General features: G+C 40.2%; 1 protein-coding gene across 5 annotated transcripts in view; it reads left to right on the top strand.

Moving 5' to 3' along the window:
- Positions 1-13,473, top strand: part of FHOD3 (formin homology 2 domain containing 3) — a 3,141,544-nt gene that overhangs the window by 2,619,482 nt on the left and 508,589 nt on the right. The gene's annotated exons all lie outside the window — the stretch shown is intronic.

Here is a 13,473-nt window from a genome sequence, read left to right as displayed (position 1 = left end):
TAAATCAATAAATAAACATACAAGTTTGATCAGTTACAAAAATACAGCCTAATATACATGTATACATCCAGCAGGACCTACTGTTGATGCACTTTTAACACAAATAGCTTTACAATTTTTTTTTTTTTTTTTTTTTTATAACTCAAAACATCTGAACAAATCAGTGTGATGGTCAGAGAACAGAAAAGAATCAGGGACAAATGCAAACTCAGGGACACCCCCAAAATGTTAGTGCCACCAACCCGAGAGATGGACAGAATCAGAGCATATGCATCAATACACACCCACCGAAGCAAGAGCAGTCTCCAACCCATTCATTCAGTGCAATTCACCACCTTTCCCGCAGAATTCGCCAGCCACCAAAAGCCAGTTGTAGCAAGGATCAAGAGGGAAAAAACAAAATCTGAATCAAAATCAAAGACATCCCTGAAAATCTGAGAGAGCCCAGAGGCAAGGCACCACCACAGACCCACAAGTGACTCCACAGATACACAAAATCTGCCACCACTAGCAGGCCCCAGACCCCGAGCACCGAGCAGCCGCACCACCTCTCAACAATGTGACAGCCAGCAAAAGTAGTGCTAGATCCAAACACCCTACCTCCATGCATGCTCCCAGACCTCAGAAGAAGTCATAAAGAAGCCACCCATGTTGCCGAGAAGCATGCCCTGACCCAATGACCACTCCAGACCGTGGACCAAAATCAGCGATCAACAACCGCCGAAAAACTCACTGGCAGCTGGCCTGAAACATGAGTGCCCAGTCCAAAACACTCCCGACACCCATCAAAATGCAACACGAAGCACCACGGAACAATCACACCACCAAAACCCACCTCCCATGCCACGTCCAATCAAGAACCTGGGTGCAAGGTATTCGCTGATTAACAAAATACCATGCACACATGAAGCTGCATCCAAAACAAGCAGGCAATCAACCTGTAAAATAGAGGAACCATTCAGTGTCCCACAAAATAACACAGCAACAGATCAATGTCAGAGTGAGTACACTTGGTTAAGAACCAAGGGGGGGGGGTGCGGAAATGAATCACCCAACTGTAGCACAACGACAGTGCCTGTGTCAGCACGTGGCCAACTGACCTGCATTGCAGCAACCTCCACAGCATGTCCACACACAATACATAGCCCATGCTCCTGCTATGATGAAGCAACACAAGCAAGAATCACCTGTCAATGCCCCCCTCCCCAAAGCTTCCCATGGCGAAGCCAATAGTCGAATCAAACAATTCATCCGAAACCTCCATTTGAAAACCATGGGTCGGCCACACTCGGCTACAATTCTCCAACCGTCACCATGCATGCGTGGCAACCCCCATCACTCCAACCCACCCACATCCCATGAAAGACCATTCGTAGCCTCCACGCAGGAAAATACCTCAAAACGAGCATGGCAAACTGACCTCACCAGTGAATCCTGTATCTGACTGAAACAACAAACTGCCACCACTAACGAGCCAAAAAATAACCATACAATGAACAGGAGATGAGTCACAGCCCACCAACGCCAACGGTTGCAGCGGACGACAATCCTCCAAACTTCCACCGTGGCAAGAGTGACACTGTCCACAAGAACCAAAGAGGCAGCATACCACCAAAACTCACCAACAACCACAACCCTACCTAATCCAGCAGGCATGCAACCCAACCCACCACCCCCAAAGCCCTCACCCCACAACGACCACAGCGAGAGAGGAGCCAGCTCTACAACACAATACACCGACATGACAACACCACCATCATGCAGCTGAAAGTCGCTGCCAATCCACTGACCACAATGCCTAAACAAACCAAGCGGAAAACAGTAGCACCTCCTCAAGACACCCAACATGACTCCCAGCAAACCAATCAAAAAAAACATCCAACTTGCCCAAAGCCTGCATCCTCCCCAGCCTGAAACCCCCCCCAAAATAAAAAAAAATAAAAAATTACCTTTAACCAGCATACACATAACCATACACCATACCCTAGACACTCACCTCCACAAGTCCACCACCAAACCAAGGCCCACCCGACCAAAGAACACACAGGTCGACAGGACATGAACCTGCAGCATAGCAAGTTCACGCCAAAATGTGACTGCTTAACCCAACTACACTAGACGAAACCTCTTAAGCCCCTCCCCATCACTATCTCACTTCCTCCCAACCATCCCTGCCTCCAATTAACCCTTACACCTCCCCAACCCACTTAACTCCCCTTAATATTAACCTACCCCCCCCCCCCCATGAAGATGTCCCGGGACGACAACTTAGTTTGTTGCCAAACTTCATTTATAACTTAACATGTTGTAAGTGAGCACACTTAGCTACAATGTGAACTATGAACTCACACTATAAATGAAGTGAAATATGAACATGCATTTCTTATGTTCAGGAAACACAAGAGAAGTATTCTCTTCAAAGTTGAAGTATAATTGGGTAAAAATACTTTTGTAAATGTAAATATTTCCAAGAAAGTGGGAATAATGAATCACTATTAAAGAATCCAGTATGATAACTGAACTGCCTATATAGTATGTCAATATTCAGGGGGAAATGTTAGTTGCTATTATGACCCTTGATATTATGACTGCTTTACAGAATATTAGTAATACTTCAGTATTGGAAGTTGTGGACTCAGATGAATTATTATGGCCTTGTTTAAATGTTCTTTATCACTGAAGTTGTAGACGTTTACTATAAGAGTTACAGATGCTTTAATGGATCATTAGAGACTGAACAAATTTTGGAGGTGAATTATGAAAAAATGCATTGCTAGGTGGAAAATAAACTGTCATAGAAACAATGGGTTGATGGATTGGTAATTTAGGTAAAGGGTGTGTGTGTGTGTGTGTGTGTGTGTGTGTGTGTGTGTGTGTGTGTGTGTGTGTGTGTGTGTGAGCGAGCTTGGTGGTGTGGGTGTTTGTGAATACACATTCAAGTAAATGGAGAAAAAGTCAAAATGCATTAGTATAGGCAGAGTTTCTTTCATCTAATAACAGTAAAATAAATAATGGCTGTCTAAATGATGGCTCCTTCCTACCTGACCCTAGCTTTTCTCATGGGGAACCAATGAGACAATTGTCTAAGAGGTTGCTGATGATCTACAGGCAGTGGGGCCAAAGAGTGCAAAATACCCTAAAGTGTACCCACTCAAAGAGTGGTTATTGTTGACGTTTGGCAATGGGTCTGAAATTTCTTTTCCTTGATCACTGTCAGGAACTAAATGTATATCAGTCCGAAAGTGGTTATTCAGGAGTATGCAAGAGTCTGTTTTTAAAAGCTGAAATGCTGTTCATTAAAAAAAAATTATCAATGCCTCTTTTTTTGTAGACAGGTTGTGTGACTTCTCTGTAGTCAAATGAGGCTCACCTTTCACAAGGAACTAAAATATGTTTTCTGGTATTTTTGAAAGAAGTAATGGCACAGCACTTGGTGTAACCACTAGTACTGTCATTTTATTATGTTAGCACTGAAAAGATGTTGTGTGTTTTCGCTCATTTGAATTTGACAGCATAAAATGTTTATTAGCTGGAGGTCGCAACAAACTTGAATTTTATTCTTCTCACTGCTGTTTTGTTTTGTCAAAAAGCACAACAGAAGTCCATTTTATAACTGACTATCCAAATATATTACCCAGAAAATGTTATTAGAAAATGTAAAACTGTTTTAGATACAATGTATGTATTTCTCTACTAAAATATTATCCTCACTGTTACTGGAAAGATCCTGTTATGAAGGATTCTTGTACTGATCATGGCAGTGTGACCCTACCATGTTTGGTGTGGTGCTTTGTATAAGTCTTTAAGGAAGAAGTAACGGCTGTGCTGCAATGCATACCTGAGGGTTCAAGTGTGATACCTTCCAAAAAGTTGATTGAGGTATGAACTTGTACATAAATAGTAAATGTAGTCTTTTACAGCCATTTCACAGTGCTAGTCTGAGAAGTCATTGTATACTCAGCTTTCATAAACAGTGGATATAAGACGGCTGTTTAGTGTGAGAAACATTCTTTAAAAGTCAGAATAGTTGCTGCCATTCGATCTGTTGAAAACAAAATAGATGTGTTCTCTTTTTGAAGGCAGGTGTACAGACTACTGAAAGTGAAAGCACATTTATCTGTTTGTGTTTGAATCTTTGCTGGAGACAGTTCTTTTGGTAAAATTAAATAAAAATATGTCCAGGCATCATTCAAATGGTTTTATTTTATTAAAACCTTAATTCTGTAGGCTATGTTGCTTTCTATTGACAGCATACTTTTGAAGTCAACCTGATATATATTACATTGTTTACAATTTCCATACATCAGTATACTAGCAAGTCAAAGGCAGCATGGCCTCAACTTGTACATGAATTCTTTGACACTATGCAATATATAAAAAGTAAGCATTTTTGCAGAGGGCAAGACTCTCCACCTCCACACTCTCTATTTGGGGAGTGTGCTCCCCATACCTCCTGCTACTTATATGAACCTGTTAATAGAGCACACCTTCCTCGAGAAATGGGAACAGTCAGATATGTATTGGAGTTATAGTTGTCAATCAATTGGCTTTCAACATGTGTAGCTGTTAAATAAGGGGAAAAGATGAACAGCTGATGAGAGAAGATCAGGCTTAAACCCTTTATTGTTACTTCATTGAAAGGATTACCACTATTTTGTGTATATTTTGTTAAATGATGCTGTTTTTCCAGAATGGCTGGTTACATTTGTTTAAGCACTGAAAAGTATGCTCTCCAGAAACAAGCACTGTCATCCAGAATGGAGTTTTTATTTTGGAGGGGGTGTGTAGCTACAGTCTAGAACTTGTCATTCAGTTCTAGAAATCCTAGCTACTTGTGTAAGTAAACACTTCATAAGATTTAAAAATTCCAGTTTGCTAAAAGAGACAAAGGAAAATTATTTCTATTCATACTAGATATCATTTCTTAACTACTCATATTAGATAACTCTTTACTTCAGACTCTCAAACATTTTCAGGGGCATGCTTCAGACACCCAAAGTGAAAAAAAACACTGTACCGAAATGATGTTTCTAACTGTACGATGCCCCTTTGGTGATATGAAAAAGGCTTACAAGTAGGATTCTGGCAAACTACTATCAGCCTTCATTTCCTCTTAGTATGACTTGATTCTTCTACTCTCAGAGATGACCACAAGTGATCATCCCTTAACTGGTTCACAGTTGAGTGAATAATTGAAATTCTGCCATAGCATGCTTACTTGACTTACCTTCTCATTACTTTTATTCAGATAGTGATGTAGTAAGGAAGAACGGCATTAGAAACAGCATGGTTATCTTGTGATATTATATTCTCGCTAAACTTGTAGTAAGAATAATATAATATTCTCATTAAACTTACAGGGTATATTTTATTTTAAAAAACACACAGGCACATATCTTGACTTTACTGAGTTTACGGATGCATTATCATAAAGTAGTCTTGGAATTCCATAATTGATATGTAAAAATGTTTAATAAAAAATGACCCAAAGCTTTTGGATCAGTACTTTAGTACTTTTCCCTTTCAAGCTAATGAAAAGTGTGCAGACATTAATAATAGTCAATTTCTAGATAGGGTACTTCTTATAAAGTGCCTTCCTAGGGCTAACACCCTGACTAATGGAAAGGCACACAGTTTGCTCCATATCGGAGTATAAGCTGCAGTCTGTGATTTAGCCATGATGATGATGATGGTGATGATGATGATGATGACAACGATGATGATAATAGTGCTTTGGGGTGAATTCTTGATAGCAAACTGAAACAGCAGCAGACAAGAGCGAAGCAGTGTCACTCATTGATTCTTGCCTTCTGCCTTTCCAGTGACTGTCTCTGATTGTAATGTGATTATAATATCCTCAGATGTACTGAACCCATCGGCACTCATTTCATATGCTGGGGAATACAGTAAAACTGATGCACAGTGCTGTAAAATGATTAACTGTATTCCTTCTGCAAATCTGTCTTCAGTAAAGTGTGGCTGGTTGCAGCTGTACATCCCAGAGGTCCTATTGCTTTAAAATGAAACCACATGTTAATCATTTCTTGAAGCAGTGTGTAAAAAACACATTTTTGCTATTACACACAATGAACCACTGAAGCTGACACCCCCTAACTAACAGTGCTTGTGCTGTTGTGTCTTACCCTTTGACTAAAAAGAGTACAAGAATACGTTTGGTGGAAGGTCTTAACTTTAACAGAAATAATATGGATCTCATTTAAACTTCAAGTACAAATGCCTTTGCAGAAAGAATAAGAGGATCACTGCAAGCATATGTTTGGCATCAATGCATAAAAATGCTGAAATTATTGTACAGCATATGATAGTTTTTATTCTTCTTTTTTGTTGATATTGAAACATTTAGGCTTCTTTAACAATCCCACCTGGTGTAGCAAGGCATTCACATCTTTAAAGATAAAGCAGGAAGGAAGGTGTATGCTGATCTTAAAGTGCATGTAAGTAAAGCCAAAATGCCAGACTGAGCAGATGATGGGGGGGGGGGGGGGGGCGCATTCAGTGCATTACAGAAACCAAGATGAAGTACTGATTCCAAAAATGCTGATTGAACTGAACTCTGCTGTCATCAGTTTCTTACTTGCATAAGGTTTCACATTTGTTTTGAATCTGCAGTGTTTTGATATTCATTTTAACATGCTGCCATGTTTCCGGTTTGTGTACAAGTTTGTTTAGGAAAGCTAGAGCCATCCAAGGGAATTGCAGTGACTGTGGGATAGTTTAAAAATGGATCTCATACCTTTTGTACCACACTGTTTTTCTACCTCTTTTTGTTATTGTTAGCATGCTTTTTACTAGATCCTTCAAAGTTTTACATTTTTCTTACCCTGATTCTTCTAACCTATATGATCATTGTTATCAAGTTGAGATTAGCATGGAGATACATCCCTAGACTTTAATGGATGTATCTCAATACATTCACGCTGTGTCAGCATTCTATTGTTTTTTTCTGGGCTGTGGTTTAATAGAATGCATGACTTTTTTTAATTAAAAATAGCCCGAATATATTAGGAGTGATATGGCAGCAAATGCACTGCAGCATACAACACTTAAACCTTCATATGCTGGGATGCATATACAGGCCATAGAAAAACACTTAAAAACCATGGCATTGTGAAGATAGCCAGACCTTTCTGCTCTAGTGTGGACATTTGATGTAGTCAGGAGCATGTCCAGAATTGCAAGCCTTTCATTTGGCCACAAGGAGATGAGAAACAGTGATGCAATGCTTTAAGCACAGTGATTTTATTAGAGATGCTGTCAGTAGTATAAAAGAGGAGACTTTGCAAAAATAAAATCTTTTCCCTCAGTATGGTGAACTATTGCAAATAAAATTGATTTGGATTGCTTGGGAACTGTATACTCACATGAAGGGATGTGATTTATTTCAAGACAGGCATACTTTTTCTCACTATAATGGAACCAAAGTACAGTACAGGTAATCCTTGGACTGAAATGAAAAGTTGCAGTGAGGGAAGTGTGGCCACAGGACAGTAGGTCATTAATGATAAAAGGATGAGCCTGATGGTTTGACATTAGCAGAGAAAATCAATGCCTGAACAGCTGAAGGGGACAGCACAAGGTAAGACAGGAAGCAACAAATCTGGATTGACTGAGAAAACAAAAAGTCAAAAATCCTCCAGAAACTTGTGGTAACAAAGACCAAAGGCTGAATTTAGCGGTAAAAAGTTTTATTCTTTACTTTGGTCCAAAAACTTTTATTCTTTGCTTTTGCCCAAAAAGTTTTATTCTTCGCTTTTGTCCAGGGTATTCATATCCTGGATTCTTCTGGTGAGGAACATTTGAGGGTGTTCCAACTGTTGCAAGTGTTTGGTTAGGTACATGCTGAAGAGGGCAGTGTACTCAATGTGCAAGTGCATGGTTATATGCCTAGGGGGGCAGTGTACTCAATGACGGGTCTGATAAGGGCTGAGTAGACTGATACTAGAACTCCCTTGGACCCGGGTGCCATGCCCTCACTTATGAGTTGCATGACATAAACTAATTTTCTTAATATATTGGCTACATGTTGGTGGAACGTCATATTACTGTCTACATATGTTCCCAGATCGCTAACTACTAGGCCAGTTCTTGGGAGTGTTTTGTCAATGAAATAATTAGCTTGGGTGGTTGAGTTCCCAGGGAGCACTGCAGTGCATTTCTTTGCAGTGAGTTTTAATCTATGACTTTGGCACCAGTCATTTGTTTGTGGTAGACCACCTTCTAAGATGCTGGTGTTGTGGGTGGACTCTAATAATTTCCAATTTATAGTCATCTGCGAACATGGTGAGCCAGAGGCCATCAACATTAACTATAACTTCTGAGGAGTGGATGCCAAGCAGGAGCAGTCCAAACACGGAGCCCTGGGATACTCCTCTGGCGACCGGTCTACTTCTGGAGGTGGTCTCACCAATCCTGACTTCTCAGCTCTTATCTGTGAGCCAGCAAGTAATCTAGCAAGTTATATAGGGATATAGGACTGGTTCTGAGAGTTTGTCAACAAAACCTGAGGGGGCTATTGTATTGAATGACTTAGCCAGGTCAAGGTGGGTGGTATGCGCATTTTCTCCTCAACCATAGCATCAGTGACCCTCCAGAGGAAGTCTACCAGGCTGAGTAGGCAAGGCCTTCACTTCACAAAGCCATGCTGGGATGGGTACAGTTTCTGTAGTTTGCCAATATCCTTGTTGATCATTTCCATGATAATTCATTCCATGTCTTTGCAAATTCAATTTGTCAGACTGATGGGTCTGTAGTTCCCAGTGTTCATTGATGGTCCACTCTTATGGAAAGAGATAACCATTATGGCGCTCCATTTGCCTTTTACATAACCTGTTTTGAGGCTGCAGTTGAAGAGTGCCTCTAGTGGTCCTTCTAGGTCATGTTTTTAGGCTATTTAGGAGACAACTGGGGATATTGTCAGGGCCTACTGAAGCAGTGTTTTTGTCCTTAGTGAGTGCCGGCAGAACCTGCTCCGTATTAACAGTGGGGGTGGGTGGGGATATACTAGAAGGGATTTCACTGAGGGTAGTGGTGGGGGAGTGGGGAGTAAAGTTAGAGCTACAGTTATAAGCCACAAGATTCACTGCGTCACCATGGTCAGTGAAGGTTGTGCCATATACCCCCAGTTCTTGTTACCTTTAAGGTTCCTAACATAGCTGAAAAAAGGCTTGTGATTGTCCTTAGCCTGGGCAACTATCCTGACCTTGTAATTGGTCTTGTTGGACTTTGTTAGGCCTCTTAGTTTCTTGTTCAGTTGAATCAGAGAACTTTTGTCTCTATGAGAGTTGTTCATTTTGGTTTTGAACATGATTTTTTTCTGTTGTTACATACCCTGTTAATTTAGGATTCCACCAGTAACATTTTTGCTTGGTATTAGATCTGGGCTTACATGTGGTAGGTATGGCAGACATTTACATTTTTCTACAGGATTTCTGTGAATAATTCTGCATAGGTAGCTGTGATAGCTGTGTTCTTGGAGTTTGTAGGAGCCTTGAATTTTGACAGACTTGTTCAATAGGATGAAGTTTGCTTTTGAATAGTTCCTGTTACTGGTTTAGTTTTCTGGGATGGTTTTTATTTTGAGGGAGACAGCTTTGTGGTCTGACGTCACCAATAAGGATGTGACATGGGAGGGGTGCAAAGCTCTCCCATGTTAATGAATACTGGGTCCAGTATGTTTGATCGTCTGATTGGAGTGAACACTGCCTTACCAGGGTGTCCGTGTTGATAAAGTCCAGGAAATGCTATGCCTTTGAGTTAGAGGCAGTGTATTTTTTGCATGGATGGGTAGTTAGTCTCCCATGAATAGGGTATTTGGGTGGATGTTGAGTGCCTCTAGTAGTTGTCTTAAAAGCATTATTAATAGAAGACGATACAGGAAAATGTAGCAGTCAGCTAATACATGGTGTGCTGATAATCATGGCTGAAATGTTAAAGGAGCATGTTGTGCTTTGTTTTGTAATGATCTGGCAGGCAATGATGAACACAGTAGCCATTTTTAAAGTAGTAGAGATATATGGAATGTATACAGGGACTAAAGTATACCAGTCTACTGTTGAGACAGCGTCATGCTGTTTGCATAGGAGCTATATCAGATCATGCGAACAGGTGGAAATCCTGGGCAAAGTTCTCAGGTATTAAATGCACATGATAAAAAGTAACAAAAAAGGCACTAATAGCAATCAATATCAGTACATGTGATGTGTAGCGAAGTGTCTCAGCAGCTTCCTTAGGCACACACATTGAAATTGTACAATGTGCATTGGGGAGCAACTTTACTAGTAATGCAGCAATCCTGATGAAAGGATACATTTTGAGATGCATTGTTGTAGCAGTTAGTAAATAGAATACAATCTTTACAAAATAGAGTATAGTACAGATTATAACATACACATGCATGTGTTGATGGGATTCTGTCAGACCTAACAAAGTTTTTATTTGTTTATTTTTTTCCTTAAAAGTAAATAAAAAAAGTTTGGATACTTAATCAGCTGGCATTCTTAGCAATGTTTGGCTGTGTAATTAACTTGGGCCTTGTGAATTTGGAAGTAGACATTAAACACAGGTCACTGAGGCTAGGGTCTGATATATCATGATGTGTTCAATATTCAAGAAAGCATTGCTTACATCACTCTGTATCATAGTGGTGGATGATACTCAATTCTGCCATCTTGTTTCCATGAGAAGCATAGTCATTGTGTGCTATACGTTACAGCTCTGGAACTAGTAGGGGATGGCCAAATGAAGTATTCTTGGAAATGGTGATGGTCTTTGAAAATGCCCATGGGCTGGTTACAGGGTGAGTTTGTAGAAAAAGGAAAATAATAGTCAGAAGGGCGAAAGCACAAATGACATGATACTGACCTGAAATTTTAAAGTAAGCGGGAGTAAGGCCTACCCCTAATATGTAAGGGAGAAGATGAAGGAGTAACAAGAAGGACAGTTATCAGTCCATCTTCATATGGTCAGCTGGTACATGAGCAAACCATTATTATAGATAAGATGCCACACTGCTAGACTCTTAAGACCTTTGTTCAGATTTCAGTAGTGGAGCACAATGATTTTAATATTTAGACACAAGTGGTGCCCTAGCACTGTTATGGAGCCATGCTGTGCATATGGTGGGTGCGGCCGGCCTTGCATATTATTGCTGCAGCACTTTAACGAACTACAGTGGCACAGCTGCTTACTTCTTCTGCAGAGCTGCAGCTCCTTTGATGTGCAGCTTTCTTGGCTTAATCTATGCATCCATTTCTAGTCAGAGGATAAGCAAGTGAGTAGCAGAGGAAACTGCAAGAAGCTTTAGATGTGAGCCACACTACCACAGTGTTATATGCATCCATGTTTTGTCACAATGCAATGAAATGTCACTGAAATGGGCCAGCTGTACAATTGCAGTATTGTTCTGTACTTGTGCAATGTTATAACTAGGTATGGTTTTATCTGACGCTGAAAGCTGTAGTGTTTGTCATACACAAAACTTTTTGGGAATGTAGGGATAACATAATGCTACTTGTTTTGTAACCCAGGTGTACCTGTTTACAAAAGTACATCATGGAAAGTCTTAAGAGTCACTGTCCCTCCCTCCCAACACACACTCAAAACGTCCAGATGCATGCTGTTTGCCCCCAGTGTAGTACTGCAGGGGATAACGTGAACTGAATGTAGGTGATATATTCAGGAGAACTTCAGAAATACAGTGTTACAACAAACATTAGATGCTTGTTACCAGTGGTTATCATTTCCCATTATTGCCAAACAGTGGCATTATTGGATGACATCCTGTACCATAGAACAGAAATAGGAAAGTGAAATAAAGAAACGTGAAATTCCTCAGTAATCTGAGAGTCAAACTGGTCCAAAAAGTAGTATTCTGTTTCAGTCATCTTTGCGTACCTTTTCCAAGTAGCTGGCAGATCAGTAAGGTCCTTGTGTGGGGAGAAATTAAACCTAATTCACAGTTGAGTTTAGTCATGGCTGACTTTGAACCTGCCATCAATGGCTGCCTGAAAAGAAACACTGCTGTCTCTGAGTCATAAACCTATGAGGATTCAAAGCCCTGCGTAGGCCCGTACTGCTCCTTCTGTCAAGAACCAAATAGCTGCACTGAACTTAAGCTTGCCAAATTTTTGTGAATTCTCTTTCGCTACAAAATGTTCACTTGAAAGTATAAGGTTGAGGAAAGGCCAGTAAAGAAAGTAACCATTACTGAGCCAAGTGTCTGATACCTGGGTTATTAATTAGTGTGTAGTCCTGACTCTGTTACTCTGTGACACAAATCCCCATCTCCAGATGAATAAGTCATTGAGTTTTTCTATCTAGCAAGATATTGATTATGTAAGGAGGAAGATGAAAAGTGACATAGACAGGACAGTCTATGTCATGTCAAAATACATACAAGAAATGTTGTCTATAGAGTTATGCTATTACTTTGTTTTTCTCTGTTTCACTATGTTTTAGCCATACATCTCTGCAGTCCCTGATTTCACAAAACATCACGATTTTGCCTCATATTTTTGCCCTGTCTCACAAAAAAGTTTATAGTCAGTCAGTATTGCTAGACGTTAGAGATTCATAATACTTTTTATTCAGAAAATGCATTGTGACATAAAACTTATTGTTTATCAATTTTTTTTTGTGAATCAGAGTATGTTTTAAAAATGTTCCTGATTTTTGGGGCATTGTTTCCCCATTATTTTTTTTTAGGTTTTGATTGGAATTCTTGAGAAAAGAAGTTGAGAGGTTTGCTTTTAGGATTCATTTCAGTTGTTATAGAATCAGTTTATTTAATAGCGGCCTTCGGTCAACTGATGCCCTAGGAAAAAGGGCTCCACGGCAGCCCCACCACACCACACCACCTGGTGCCCCTATCCTGGTCTACCTACACCAAATAAATACTGGAAAAGCGCCCCTGCTAGAGCAGCGCCCTAGGCGGCCGCCTAGTTGGCCTATGCCTAAGGCCGGCTATGGGTGTACCTGCTTTTGTTGTCTTCCTTTTCCAACATGAACTGGCTTCTCACTCATCAGGGAATAATCTACATGTTGCCCTTTTGAGTTATTTCTTTGTCTCACTGCACCTTTGTACATGTCCTCCATGTATCTGGATAGCTTATTGTAATAGTCGAGTTTCTTTTCAGTTTGCATCCCCTTGAAATAAAAAAGTTTAAAATGCATTCCTCGTGACTATACTCAGAAATAGTCTGTCTCTCTTTTGATTTACTCTGCAGTAAAAAGAAACTTTTGTCTTCAATCCTTGCAGCCAGATTCACTTTCATTGCTTTTCTTGGCCTACGTTGATATATATTTTAATGATTCACTACACTCCAATTTCACTACTGCTGCTTCCTGCTATGGATTTCATCTCTCATGAGGTGTGATTTCCCATGCTAGCTTCAGGAGCAGAGGCTGTTTCAGAGTTTAATGACGTAATCCATCTGCGATAGCCCAATATATTGT

This window comes from Protopterus annectens, chromosome 3.part0 (genome assembly GCF_019279795.1).
Source record: "Protopterus annectens isolate FY-2018-M chromosome 3.part0, PAN1.0, whole genome shotgun sequence".
Taxonomy (NCBI): Eukaryota; Metazoa; Chordata; order Ceratodontiformes; family Protopteridae; genus Protopterus; species Protopterus annectens.
This window is presented reverse-complemented; position numbering and strand designations above follow the sequence as displayed.